Source organism: Achroia grisella, unplaced genomic scaffold (genome assembly GCF_030625045.1).
Source record: "Achroia grisella isolate CSIRO2021 unplaced genomic scaffold, CSIRO_AGI_Agris_v1 utg503, whole genome shotgun sequence".
Lineage (NCBI taxonomy): Eukaryota > Metazoa > Arthropoda > Insecta > Lepidoptera > Pyralidae > Achroia > Achroia grisella.
Genome location: NW_026712898.1, coordinates 213,540 through 229,205, shown reverse-complemented (window position 1 = coordinate 229,205; position 15,666 = coordinate 213,540). Strand labels below are relative to the sequence as shown.

General features: G+C 32.4%; 1 protein-coding gene across 1 annotated transcript in view; it reads left to right on the top strand.

Moving 5' to 3' along the window:
• Positions 1 to 5,884: 5,884 nt before the first annotated feature.
• Positions 5,885 to 15,666, top strand: part of LOC131846160 (uncharacterized) — a 128,029-nt gene continuing 118,247 nt past the window's right edge. The window contains exon 1 of the mRNA XM_059195398.1: positions 5,885 to 6,120. The gene's annotated coding sequence lies outside the window, so the exon portion shown is untranslated. The remainder of the gene's footprint in view (positions 6,121 to 15,666) is intronic.

The window sequence follows — 15,666 nt, the reverse complement described above, 5'->3', positions numbered from 1 at the left end:
AGACCAGTCCCCACAAGCAGCACCCGTTCACGAGTATGACGGATGAGGCGAGCTTATCTAAAAAGAGATTTCTTCCAACAAACCTAGAAAATGTTATAGGATAATTTGGTCATTAGATCAGCCATACATACGTATACGAGAAAAGAAAAAAAAGGGAAAAGAAAACATTAAAATTATATAAATAATAATAAGTCACACTATAAGAAGGAATAAACATACACAAATATATGAATATATAGACATATATAAATTGTACATACATAAATAAAATATAAAGTTTCCGTAATATATAATTGTAATACATATATATGTATAATTGTGAAAGGTAATATTTTTAAGCGGCTTTCAAATTTACCAATGCTAGAGCTATCACGCAGTTCGTGTGGTAATGAATTCCACAATCTAATAGCCGACACAACAAAAGAATAATACTAGTGAATACGAGTTCAGTCTTTTACATAATTTATAAAAGATTGAACCTGCGACTATGAAAATGTAAACCGCTACACTGCAGGTTAAACCATAAAAACCGTAGCATCTATCTAATCATATCGGGCTTTTTTTAATTTCCAAGACCCAGAAACATTATACATTGAAATTACTTCGCAAAAGTAATATTCACCCAAATATTTAATGTTGAAAATCGAATTTCTCTCACAATCGTACCCCAATAACGAATGAAAACTTTACTTATTTTCTATCCTATATAATTAACTGAGAAAAATCTGCCGATACTCCGTAATTACTTGCCACGTCCAACGCTCTTGGTCGTTAATCAAATGAACGAGAGAGACGGCTGCATGTGTTGTCCTTGTCATGTCATTCAACCCCTACAGACTCTACCCCTCTTGCTCAAAATATGCAATTTAACTACTCACTTCGAAAATGTTATAAAGCATATGCGGTGGGAGAGCAATAAAATCCTTATGACAAGGGATTATAGTTGTTTTGCACTGGAATAATATTGCGGACAGATAGCAGAGGACCAGGAAATGTTTCGAAAATTCGAACTGCTACGTACCGTACGCTGGTAACCAAAAGTATGCATTATGGTCAAACTATTTAGATTGCATTTCATGTGATGCTGACGTTTTGCCGCAGTAGGATTCTTTGGGTGCCTTGCTAGTTGGAATCAATGCACTGGGGTTAAGGATTGGATTTGCTTGTAGATTATGAAAGTGACATCTCCTGCTGTGTCGTGGTGCCTTGGTACTTTTTGCCCTTTAACACGTGACGTCAGTATCGTTTTCGTACAGGCGCTCGACTCGTTTCATATGGGGTTGCATTCCCTATAATTTTCCTCAAACACTTGCATGAAAAAAACATTTTATTAAGTTAAGTTATTCCAAGATGTAAGATTGTTTTTTTTTGTTTAATTGTATATAAGAAAGAAACAATCCAGAAATACGATGGTCTTATAATTTTGAAAGACGATTTATAAGAGATAAGAGGTGCAAAGAATAATCTATATTATTAATATTATAAAGCTGAAGAGTTTGTTTGTTTGTTTAAACGCTCTAATCTCAGGAACTTCTATGGTTCGAATTCAAAAATTCTTTTTGTGTTGGATAGTCCATTTGTCGAGGAAGGATTATAAACATTACGGGAGCGGAAAAGCAATGAAAAATATTGCAAAGGTGGGGAAATGAAATGGAGACGAATTGCGCGGGTCAGCTAGTATAACAAATAAAAGGAATTAAAATAAAACTAAGCTCTGGGTTTCCAGTAGTATTATTTTAGTATGGCAACATTATCTATTAGTTTCAATGTGAGTATTAGGAGTACCTTGCTTTAACTGTTAGTTTGTTTGTTCATAACAGAAGGTGGTCTTTGCACTCTTGCTTTCCGTAGCAATATAATGTCTTATTCAAAGTATTTGGTACTAGTACAGATTAAAGTAGGATTTCTATGTTTTGGTCCCCATTACTAATAATCCCCTCTCACAAATTAGTCAAGCGTTAGTCATCATGACTCACTTTTATGTTCGGAGAGGTCGTAGATAAAATGGCCGTGAACACTGTTCAGAGGGTAGAGAAAAATCAATAGTACATGTGATATTTTAGTGCAGGAGCGAGTTGGTTTAATAAATAATTTTTGTTACATCAATGAAAATAGTAGGTTACAATTTGACATACATCTAAAGGACATATGAGTGACATAAAAACATTGCGTTTATTTTTTTTGTGTCGCCCGTTCCAGATCTTTGTGCATCGGGAGTCTTTAGCGGTTTAACACATAGCAGTACTTCATTTATGGTGGTGGTTTACTGGGATATCTATGTACATATATTACGTATTTATTAATAAAAATATATATCTATATATTCACATCAGTTGTCTAGTACCTATACCACATGTTCTGCTTAGCTTATGACTGTATAGCGCTATGTGAATAGTTATGAGATATAATTATTCTTTCTTCTTTTTATTTCTAACTGACTTTGCAGTAATGGAAACAGAAATAAGAAATCATTATTAATCTGAGATTTTAGGTCATCCGCCTTCTCCTTCTTCTTCTGCTTCAAACTTTGATGTTTTCTCTTTTGTTCATATGGAAATCACCATCCTACGGCTCCGGTAAGAGGGGAGTCTGCGGGATACCTTGGATAACAAAATGTTCTATCAGATATCACGTGATATCTGATAGAACAGAGGAGATAACTTCTTTTTGCGTTTCATATGATTTTCTACGACATTTTTGGACTCAAAATCGATATTATCGGTTATAATTTTGTTATCCAAGGTATCCCGAAGATACCCTTCATACCGGAGCCGTAGGATGGCGGTGATAGTCCACTAGAACTGTACAACTTAACGAAAAGTTACTATTGCATTCGCAAAGACTTAGATACAACAAACAACAAATTAACAAATCAAAATCCGTTTCATCAACGTACAACAAGACGTAGAGAGCGGTTCCACCCCATCACTATTGACATCCCAGCTGCTCGAACTAATCGTTTTGCGTCATCTTTCCTTATGCGAGCAGCTAAGGAGTGGAACTCTCTACCAGCGTCTATTTTTCCTGTCTCTTACAACATTGGGTCTATCAAGTCAAGAGTGAATAGGCATTACTTGAGCTTGCGTGTAACAGCTTAGACCACATCACTTAACATCAGGTGAGATTGCGGTCAAACGCGCTCAAATTTTATAATATAAAAAAAAACAACACAATTCACTATATAGTTCCAACAAATAGTTAACTAATCACATGCTTAGTTATCACGTAAATTGACGTATTTGCATCACCTATCTACGTCTTACGGCCGAGTCTTAAGTGATGCGAGTAGTAAAACGTACTACTGATAATAAACAGATGCTCCAAGAATACAAGTTACGTTGAACACTATTATTCCGATATTATCGTAAAATTGGATATAAAGACTATTTCTGTAACTGTTACACATAAAATCTATAAATACAACACTGCTTCACCTTCCGATGGTCGCAGGTTCGATTCCTGCATAATACAAATATTCTTATTATATGACTATTTGGACTATTTGGACTGTTTGGAGTATTTTATAGGTATATTAAAGTAATTGTATCAGTTGTTTAGTAGATATAGTAGAATCCTTTAGTTAGTGACTGAATGTGCCTTGTATGACTAGTTCATAGTTAATATTTTTTTTTGTACATTAAAAAAAATGTCAAAGAAAAGAAAGATATGAAAAGAATATTCATTTATTTATTCCTTTGCATTTCATAATGTCACAATAAAGTTTAATATAATATTATTATAAGAGCACTATGGATACTGATAGCGAGCAGCAAATAACGATGTGGTTTTAACAGACTTCATTATTTTGAATATTTTGTTCTGATTTATGTGTAAATAATATTTTTTACTGATTTTATTATTTACAAGTTATCTACCAAAAAATCATTAATATTCTAATAGAAAAAAAAATTTAGTCTTTCTAAGTTATATATAGAAAAATATCCTTTTGTTAACTTCGAACTGCAAGTTTGTTTGTTATAAAAGGATATATAAAATATATGTTAATTTCTATATGTTTGAGACGATATATAACAGATTATTATAATGAAGTTTCTAATTATAATGATAATATATATTATATATATATATATTTCTTTAATTATGCTAGTAATTTCAATTTTTGCATATAGGTAGCTTGTGTTATGGGTACTAGATAACAGATACAAATACATAGATTTTTTTTCGTAAATACATATATATTATACATAGAAAAAACCCAGACCGATTAAAACAATCATACTTAAGAATGTTATATGTATATAAAGAGAGAAACAATAAAATTCTAATTCAAAATTTTAATTGTAATGGCTGTGAAATAACTGTGCAAAGGGGCATAAAATCATGGTCGTGACGGAAGATTGCTCGAAATGGAGAATAGAGCTCAAGATTCATTGTCATTCCCGTCCACTACGGATGAAGAATGACTTTACATCGTTAGCGCAAGCGTGGTGGACACCAACTTAATTCGGTCTCCCACTTTTCCTTTAGGTTGTAAAGTTTTTCGTATTAGTTTTATAAATACACTACTCGCCTCGGTTTTGCACGGGTGTACATATATTATACATATAAACCTTCCTCTTGAATCACTCTATGATAATTGCAAGAAACAATATTAAAGTAAAGGAACGTGCTGACATTGTTAGACTTTCTATTGAGTGTTGTACAGAAATCTCATGTATAGAACTAGATAATTATATACTTAAATGTGTTTACAGGCCTCCTAATAGTGATTACAATGTATTTGAAGAGGTGATGGAGGATGTATTAAAAAAGTATTTAAAAAAATATTGTGTGTGGAGATTTTAATGTTGATATTCTTTTCTATTCTATCTATTTAAAAAAACCGCTTCAAAATCTGTCGCGTAGTTTTAAAGATTTAAGCATATATAGGGACGGACAGACAGCGACAGCGACTTTATTTTATACTATGTAGTGATGTATTCCGTGTTAGTTTTATATATATATTTTATCATTGGCTTTCAGATTGGTATATCATTTATTTATATTTATATCTTCAACTATCATTCACTGCACCACTCATGGTTGACTGGTAGATAATACCGCAAGGTGTTAAGTCCGCAATAAATAGTACACTTACATTGGTATTATGTTCTTTAAAGTTATGTAAATAATTATATCTTTTACAGATTACGCTTTAAATCTATTCAAGCCAAAATTTTACGAAAGTAATTGATTACATAAAATTTTAGTTTTGTTTTAGCTATCTCTTAAATAGCTTATGGGTTGTATATTACAATTTTGAAATATTAATAAAACCACAGATAACATAAATGATAAAACTAATTTATGATTGCAGTATTTTTAAAACTATATAGGATGTTTTTTATTCTTCTTTGTGCTTCAGCAATTTGGGTTGCCTATATTAAGCTATGTTTAATAATGGCAACCCAAATTACTGAAGCACATCGTATATATAATATATCGTATATATATCTTAAATACTTAACTATTTAGTCCATTTTTAAAGATAGTGGCAATGTACAGAAAAGTTAACGCCAAATTTAACGGAATATTACATGAGTACTGTCATTTATTATGTAAAGAAACACGTTTGTGTAGTTTGATATTCTGAACTCAATTCATAGCAGGTAAGTATATTACGTGAAACCCAAGCAGTTGGGTATGTGAGCAAAATATTACCGCAAATAAATCACTTAAATCACATATAGAGCAGCAATCCGAATAACTATACTTAAATATGTTTATTTTTATTTATCGCAGCCAATTTTTGGGACAATTAAAAATAGCCCAGCCCAGTGTCCACTGAAAATATGACACAATTCAGTGAAGAAACACCGGTAGAATAGGAAAACACGCGGCGACATCGCGCCCGACCCGAGACCAGTTCGCCCTACAACTTTTCACGCGTTGGTCGACACCTACGCGCGGACGTCCCTCGAATAAGATGTGACCTAAAAATAATTAAAAACCAATCACGTCATACACATCTAGGGCTCGACGTTTAAAAAAAACATAAGTGCTCTGTGCTCAAGGACAATGAAGTGTATGTGTGAATGGATTTGGCTGAATGGCGCACAGTTTTGGCGGCAAACCGGTGTGACAGCGCGGTTGACGGATGATCTTCGCGCGCTCCTTCAGGTGCGTTCAAGTAACTCGAGCTGATAAAAATAATGATCCGTGATGAATGTCGGCAATTGTTGTGACTTCTGAACAAAAACAACTGCATTTATTATCGTTATAACTATAGTTAAACTATATTTACATAATCCTGAACTATTTTTGTACTTGTAGGTTGAAATTTATAGAGCAATAACAGTTCTCCTATTTGAATAACTATAGTACTTATTTTATTACCTTTACATAATCAGATATAATAGAAAACTAGAGATATACTATTAAATTTCCTGAACTGGCACTTGATAACATTAAATTATTAATCAAACGGATTCCATTTTTTTTAAAAACTATTATTGCGTTTCGTTATTGTTATAATTCTTATATTATTAATTACTTGCCATAAATCCTTGATTTTTACATAATAAAAATGACATATAGTTTGCATATAATAAAATAGTTTATTTTCATTTATTTTTACGTGTCTTTATAGTCAGAACTAATTTATAAAAAGACAGATAGCCCTTTTAAACTGTCAACATTAACCTACGCTTAATTTTTGATCTGTGGTCATTAATTATAAGTGTACGGTGATAGCTTTAAATAAGATTTGATATTATTGCAGAAAATATTTGCCAGATATGATTAGTATGCGCAGCGCGACGCACGTGGCTCCGCGCTTGGGATAACAAGTGCTTCTATTTCAGTTTTGACGGTACGGACATTGTGTCCTTGATAAATTGTGTCCCTGATTAATTGGAACGTAATGTTGCCGTGTTCTGTGTTTTGTTTCTGTGTTGCCAGTGTTTTGGATGGACAGTGGATCCGCGTAAGTCCGTAATGCATGCACTAGTAATTAGGAATGCACTTATATTAGGAATTATTGAGAATTTTTTTGTTGCATCTGGCGAGGCACCAGTGGAGGATGAAAAGATGAGCATGCGGTCAGGTCAGTTAGTTCATCATGATAAATTCACCAGAAATTTATCATGATGGTTTCCAGAGTGAACCGCGTGGAGGTCAATCTAACATGGAACATTGCTAGTAATGGAGTCATTAGTTCACAGTTACATTACGAACAATCTTTCAACCTTTTCCCCCAATTACCAAAAATTACGTTTTAATTTTTAAATCTGTGAGTTGCAGAGAGAAATATATTTATATTTTATTAAGTACTTTGTCTTTATTGCCAGTTATTTTCGGTAATAAAAACTATTACATATAAAATTAACTTTCATATGTATAATATATATATATATATATATATGATATTATATAGTACATATAAAATAATAAATGTCACATTAACATGTATCGATTTATTTTTATGGCAGCTATTTACATGTTTGCAAAATGTGCAAATTACCCAATTTCAATAAAAAGGGGCCCAGCTATATAGTCGTTAACGCTAATCATTTTAAGAGACGCGGTTTCTTTGATTATGTTTAATATTTACTTGATTGTAATAATGTTTTATTTATTTATTAGTTATATATTTACTAGCTATGCCTGCGGTTTCACTCGCGTGAAAATTTATAGCCTATGTGTTATTCTGATGTATAAGCTATATCACTGTAAATTTACAACAAAATCCATTCTGCATGAAAGAGTAACAAAGATTCATCTATACTCACAAACTTTATTTATAACTAGCTGTTCCCTCGACTTCGTCCGCGTGGAATTTCACTTTATTTTTCTAAAATAAAAGTAGCCTAAGTTACTTTTTATTACATCAGTTACCTGCCAACAAAAGTATCGTCAAAGACGATCCAGCCATTTCTGAGATTAGCCGGAACAAACAGAGACCGACAGACAGATAAAAAATGTTATTTTGGTGTATGTACCGTATATATATTAATATGCATGTAGTAAAAAACGGTTATTTCAATATTACAAACAGACACTCCAATTTTATTTATATGTATAGATATTAATAAGATAGTATAAAATTGAAGTAATTGAATAATGTTTAAGTACTATGGTAGTTAGTCTCCCTCTCCGAGTTTATTTAAGGAACCAAAAAATACGGTTTAAAGAAGTCATTCTGGGCTAACCCACCATTTTAATTTCAACAGTTCAAATCACCGTTAACCCGTAACGCATCCCAAAAAAGACATTCTTTTGTTATCGAACCCTATTTGACCGATAACAAAACCTGCACACTCTAGACCAGAGGGTGAGACATGGGTCTATGTGAGAGCATAGACAGAGTGGTGTAGCGTTCAACTTTTTACAACACTTGGGCAGTTCTTGCCGCGGCATTCGACGGTTAATGACGGCGGGGGTGCTCCCGGCCCCTCATTTAACGGTTCGTTAGCTTTATCAGCGGCATTCTCGGGTTGTTCCTGTTTTTATAGATGTTTGAATTTGTTTTAATTAACACTATTCACGAGGCCGATCAGCTACCGCTGTTGAGGGTTGAATATTGCGCCTATTAATGGTTGCATCATAACACTTATTTCTCTAATGGATAGTCGTCAACGAACATTTAAAATTTGTAATATGTTATATGTAATTGTGTTGGTGTAAACCTTGTTAGTGACCTAATAAGTTAAAAAAAGGATTTTATTCATAACTATTTTCCCGGGCCGACATCGCACGGGTGTATATATATTGTACATATACAACTTCCTTTAGAATCGCTCTGTCTATTGCTGAAAACTGCATTAAAATCCGTTGTGTAGTTCAAAAGATCTAAGCGAACACAGAGCAGAAGCGACTTTATTTTGATACGATGTAAAGATTAATATATTATTAATTATAACAACTCATAGACATATTAAAACATAATATATATCCATACAAATAAAAACCTGTAAATATCACAATAATAATAACTCTGGACAATTAACACAGCGCCATCTAGTACGACCACGATAAGCAGTGTTTGTGTTATAGGTAGTAGAGAACTAATATAAATACTTATATATATATATATTTTTCATAAATACATACATAGATATGTATAATATGTATCTATTTACGAAAAAAAATGTATCCCATGCATGAAAAACTATAGGCTTTGCTCAGTAAACATGATTTAACAGATGTTTTGAATTTATATAGGGGTGATTCCAGCATATTCTTTGGTATTTTATTGTAATTTTTTATACCTATTCTCATAAAAGACCTATTGACTTCTAAACGATACTTGAGGACAGCAAGTTTATCTTTAAATCTAGTATTAATGTTATTAATATTGCTGTTTTTTGGAAATAAGTGAAGATTTCTCTGAACATATAGAATATTTGAGTATATAAATTGAGAAGCAACGGTGAGAATATTTGCCTCTTTGAATTTCTCTCTTAATGAGTCACGAATTCTCATACACTAGATCTCTCGAATTGCACGTTTTTGTAATATGAATATATTTTTAATATCTGCAGCGTTTCCCGTATATTTAGTAAAGCGGTATGCTAAACAGCTAGATCACCGAGGTTGTCAAATACAAATATTTATACAATCATCATCATCATCATCGCAGCCCGGAATACGTCAACTGCTGGACATAGGCCCGCCAAATTTATACATTGCGGAGATTAAATTCCCGACTATAACATGATCAGATAATAGCTAATAAGATAATATTATATCAACTTGGGACTTTGTGCAAAATAATATATGGACACATAGTTAGAAATTGGAATAATACTTCCGCAATTTACGCTTGAAAGAATATCTTGTGTTCTCTTGATATCAAGGGGAAAGTCGATCAAAGTTTGACAACCTGAACGGCAAAAGAATGGTGGAGAGAACTAGACAAATGCGCTGGGACGTGGGGTAAAAGTCTTCTGGTTGTGCGAGGGTAGCGATTAATGTTACCTCATGGAAGTGAATTTTTCTACTAATGTATTTTCATTTCGATTTAAGGGATGATATACGACGGCGGGCACCAGTGGAGGATGATATGAGTTTTTTTTAGGGATGATAATGGAAAGGAGCAATCACCGGCGCTATCGGTTTACCCTGACGGGGCATCAGTGGAGGATGATAAGATGAACATGTGGTCAGGTCAGTTAGCCCATCGTGACAAATTCACTAAGAATTTATCACGATGGTTTCCAGGGGGAACCACGTGGAGGCCAACCTGACATGGTACATTGTCATGTCATGAAATTTGACATGATGGTATCTAGGGGAACCGCGTGGAGGTCAACCTGACATGGTACATTGCTAGCAATGGGATTTTTAATCCATATCTCATATAAAATTGGTACGGATGTAGGAAAGTTGATGACATAGTTTTCCAGAATGACAACTTATTAGATGTACCGAGGAAAACTTATCATAAAATTATTCGTGTTAAGACCTACATAACATATAGTTACAATATATGTATATGAACAGAGAAACAATAACTTTTTGCCACACACAAACAAGGAAAGAGCTTATTCCGTCTTAAAAGGATGGCAATACACTTGCAATACCTGGTATTACGGGTGCTCATGGGCGGTGATAATCACTTACCATCAGATGAGCCACAAGCTAGTTCGTCTCCAACATCTATTACAAAGGTACAATTATAAATTTATTATTGCTAAGATTGGTCAAGATCATTTATTATTGCTACTATCATCATATGAATGTAATTATAACATATCATGTTCGTTGTAAGCGATTGCTCTGGATTTAGACTAGGTATAAATCTACGGAGTATGGGCTCATTTCCACAATATCCGCGCGTGTTCGCACCATAAAGCGGAGCCGGCCAGATAACGTGTTACGAGCGTGATCAGCCGCTGACAAACTGCCTAATAACACCATGCAGATGCTTATGAAGATAGAGACAGGATAAGCCGCGGTTCAACCCTTTACCACCCGCTAGCGATGCGCCCCGGGCTCACACGATTCCTATCATTGTAGAGAACTCTGATTTCTAATTTTGAAATTTTGTTATATGTTTTCAAAATATGATCAACCGCTGACACATTGCCTAATAATATCATACAGATGCTTATGAAGATAGAGGCAGGATAAGCCGCGGTTCAACCCTTTACCATCCGCTAGCGATGCGCCCCGGGCTCACACGATTCCTATCATTGTAGAAAACTCTGATTTCTAATTTTGAAATTTTGCTATATGTTTTCAAAATATGAAAACATATAGCAAAATTTCAAATAAAATATCTTATTCATGTTTGTCTATGTATTAGAAAAATAAATAATCTTTATTCACATAAACTCAATACAAGCACTTTTGAATAGTCACATTTTTATTCCACCACATATTCTGAAGAAGAATCACAAGTAGAATGAGCAAGAAACTTGTGCGTTACTCTTTTGAATAAAGGTTATTTTAAATAAATAATTACACAATAACAAGTAAGAGGCATGTGATAATCAATATAGAAACCACTACGTACTTATTCTTAGTGCAATTAGAGAATATTGTCAGCTCTATTATTTTAGTTTTTTCAACAAAAACATTATTGTCATTACATGCTCTTATTATATATCAAAATATAATAATAATAACCCAAGCAGAGCTTGTGTTATAGGTACTTGACAACTGTTATAAATACTTACTTGTTTTTTTCGTAAATACATACATATTATACATAGAAAACACCCAGAGCGATACAAACAATCATATTCATGAATACAAATGTTTGTGCCGTGCGAGGAAATGAACCCGCGACCGTCGAAATAGGCGGTGTGCTGTACCGCTAGACCACCGAGCCCATCAAATATTGTACAAATGAGATATTTAATATAATATGATAATATTATTTAAGAGCTTACAGGAAAACGTATTATATTTCCCGCAATTTCTTCGCTTTTTTAAGATGCAAATAGCACAAACTCTCGTATTCACAACTCTCAAACATTTATCCAAATTGTTGTCTACTTTAAAATCTCTAATAATTATTATATAGTATAAAACAATATCGCTCACGCTGTCTGTCCGTCTCTATATATGCTTAAATCTTTAAAACTATGCTCTTGTCTATGTCTTGTTTTTTTTAATAAATAGAGTGATTCAAGAGGAAGGTTTATATATATAAACCTTCCTCTTGAATCATTATATTATAATATTGTATATACAATACATGTACACCCGTGCGAAGCCGGGGCGAGTAGCTAGTAATAAATAATATAGCTACTCATATAGGAGTACGAACCCGCGCGCACAGCTAGTATACCTACATAGCAGTAAGTTAACAAAACAAAGTAGAGTTGAAACACTCCATAAAGTGCCTTCATCTAGAATATGTCTCTTTCAACTTATCTTTAGAATTAAACGTAATCCCCTTCACCTGTGACCAAAGAAGTCTCCGCTGATACCAAACTTTACAGAATTAAGAAAGGAAATATTTTATAAAACAAAAACATTTCACTTGTTTTATTGCGAACTGGGACAAAATCTTAACGGGCCATTAGAGAGGGCTTATGTAATAATTATGGTGTTAGCAAACAATTATTTCGGCTTACACCTTGAGAAGGGGCATTTTTTATCTCAATTTTCCTTGTTAAGATTACGCGCGTGCTTAACGTGGAGTGTATAAAATTACTTCACGAATTTCAGTTGAATACAGTGATTTATTTGTTTTTGTATATTAGTACTAGCTGTGTATTATATTAATAAATAAAACATTACATTATAAGTGTGTATGTCAAATATATAATATTGTGTATATTATATATTTGACATACACACTTATATATTATCAATCTATTTATCGTTTATTGTTAAGTCTGTGATCAAATTGAGAGTATATTAATATTATTTGTCATAATATATACGAACATTTATTTGTTTTTTTTTTCAAATTTAGTCTTAGACAAACACGACATTGTGTGTACTATCGGAAAATCTTTCTTTTCTACAAATAAAGAAATTAGCTCTCCATTCGCAGTGTGACCAGTGGTTACAGAGATATCGATAGTTGAAAAAAGGATCCTTTTGCATCCAAAATTCGATATCTCAGAGAGAAACGGTTATATCAGAGTCCTGAAAAAAGCATTTTGAAGCTGAATGTACAGGCTATGTGACTCATATATTGGCATAGATCAATTTTTTTTACCATGACTATAAAGTAAAACTAAAATGTAATAGATTTATATTTTTTTTTCTCGTGCTTCATCTCAGGATTGTATGAGAACCGAAGCTCTTAAAAATTGTTACCTAAAAAACCTCAAAACTAGAATTTTTAATGTTCATGAGCATATATTTTTATTTCCTGTACGATCATTATTCACTGAAATACAGCCTGTTGAAAAACACCCATAAATTTGGAAAAAAATTCTGTTCTCTTAATTTTTGAGAGAAGTGTATGTTAATTTCATCCGTAAAAAAACAGCGAGTACTTTATCTCTAGTGTATTATTATAGTAAGTTAGTTGAGTGGGAACATTTGTACCACATATTGTCCTGAAAAGGCTTATCAGTAAGTTGCTGTTGACAGTTGCTAACTGAAAACTTGTAGGTATATCTCTACGTCCGTTTCTCATAATAACATGTCATGTGCAGTGGACGTGTGCGGTGCCGGGGCATATTATATGTCTTATGATCACGAGGCTTCGTAGTCTGAATTATTAGACTTTATTTTTGATTTATAAACTCAAAAATTAATAAAGTCATTTTGTAGAGTAACATGTGTTATGTATACACATAGAACTTCCTCTTGAAGCACTCTATCTATTAAAAACGCTTCAAAATCCGTTGCGTAGTTTTAAAGATTTAAGCATACATAGGGACGGACAGACAGTGACTTTGTTTTATATTATGCAATGATGTTATAAAAATTAGGGACACCTAATCTATACAAATAAATAAAATTGTCTGTTTGTAATTTCAAATTAACAGCATTTCATTAAATGAATATGAAAGTATATACATACATACTTCTAAAAAATAATGTTAACTAATTTTGTCTGTCAATTTGTTCTTGCTGAAACGATTGGACTGATTTTGACGGCTGTTTCACTCGCAGGTAGCTAATGTTATAAGGAGTCACTTAGGCGATTATTACTTTAGAATCTATATTTATTTTAATGAAAAGAAAGTTACATTTATTGCGGAAGAAGTACTCTCTTAGTAACTAACTAATTCTATAAAATATAAAAGAGATAAAAGAGATGAAAAATATTATAAAAAAGCTGCCAGTAACAAATTCGAAAGAGGATATAATCCCATGCTATTTATAAGTATATATTATATATATATACATATAAGTAGTTTATCAGTAAGGTTTTCAAATTACATAAAGATCTTTGTAAAAAACTATTGCCATTAGTAGCCTAAATTTAAAAAATAAGAGGAATATTTAGGGGTTTTGGGCTATTGTCAAGTGCTAAGACCTGTAACACTGCGACCTGCATAAATCTATTGTGCTTGTGCTTTTTCAAAAGGAGGAATTATTAATTCGCATTTATAATTTCGTTTTTAATTATTAAGCTGCAATGTCGCAGTACTTATCATTGCCTGACTATTTATAAATATGACTCAATTTTGAAATTCATGTCATCATGAACATGGAAAATAGACTTTATAGTGGTTTATGGCATTCGCATGATTGTATGCCATAAATGAAATTATTCATAGATACATATTTAAATTAGTTTACAAGGAGTTTCAATTTTATTGCATTTAGCTACACGCTACAACATTCCATCGACAATAAACAATTTATTACCCGAAGATGTCAGAATGTTGAAAGTAACTTTGGCTATCAAATACATATTGCATCTTTGTCATTTTTAATCTCTGTTTTTAAAAAAGACATTCATAGTTCGACTGTATATTATTCTAATACTAGCTACACTCCCCGGCTTCGCACGATGTACATATATTATATATATATAAACCTTCCTATTGAATCACTCTATCTATTAAAAAAACCGCGTCAAACTCCGTTGCGTAGTTTTAAAGATTTTAGCATACATAGGGACAGATAGGGACAGCGACTGTTTTATACCATGTAATGATATTTACCTAAGAGACAAACAATGTTTTAAACATATTAGTGCTCGTTTAATGGTCGAAATTAGACCATATATAATTTAAATTATAGATTTGAACGTTATAGGTTCTATTGTTAAAGACTATACTTCTATAATCATTGGCACTGGCAGTCAATAAACAAAAAAGTTTATATGCATGTGTGTATCAATTATATATAAAATATGTGTAATGTTTTTTTTATTTAATAGCAACACACAAGTTTCTTGCTCATTCTTCTTGTGAATGAGTGGTAGAATAAAAAAAATGTGACTATTCAAAAGTGCTTATATTAAGTTTATTTGTATAAAGATTATTTCTATTTCTATTGATGTAATGTATTTTTCATTCATAATTAAAAGAAGATATTAGTATTGTTCACTCCTTCTCTATATAAACTATAAGTGTGTGAAATTTCATACTTGTCCGGCCGCCCAATTTTCGTAAAAATTGTTTGTACCCCAAAGCTTTTGCTTCAAGTATTAATATAATAATATCATGGTTGATTGCATTAATGGTATATTTAGCATGAAATATTATTTAATAACTTACAAATACACGTAAATATAGAAATATTAGTTGTATCGCACGATCACATAATTCTTTTTAAATAAAAGAATACACATATCAA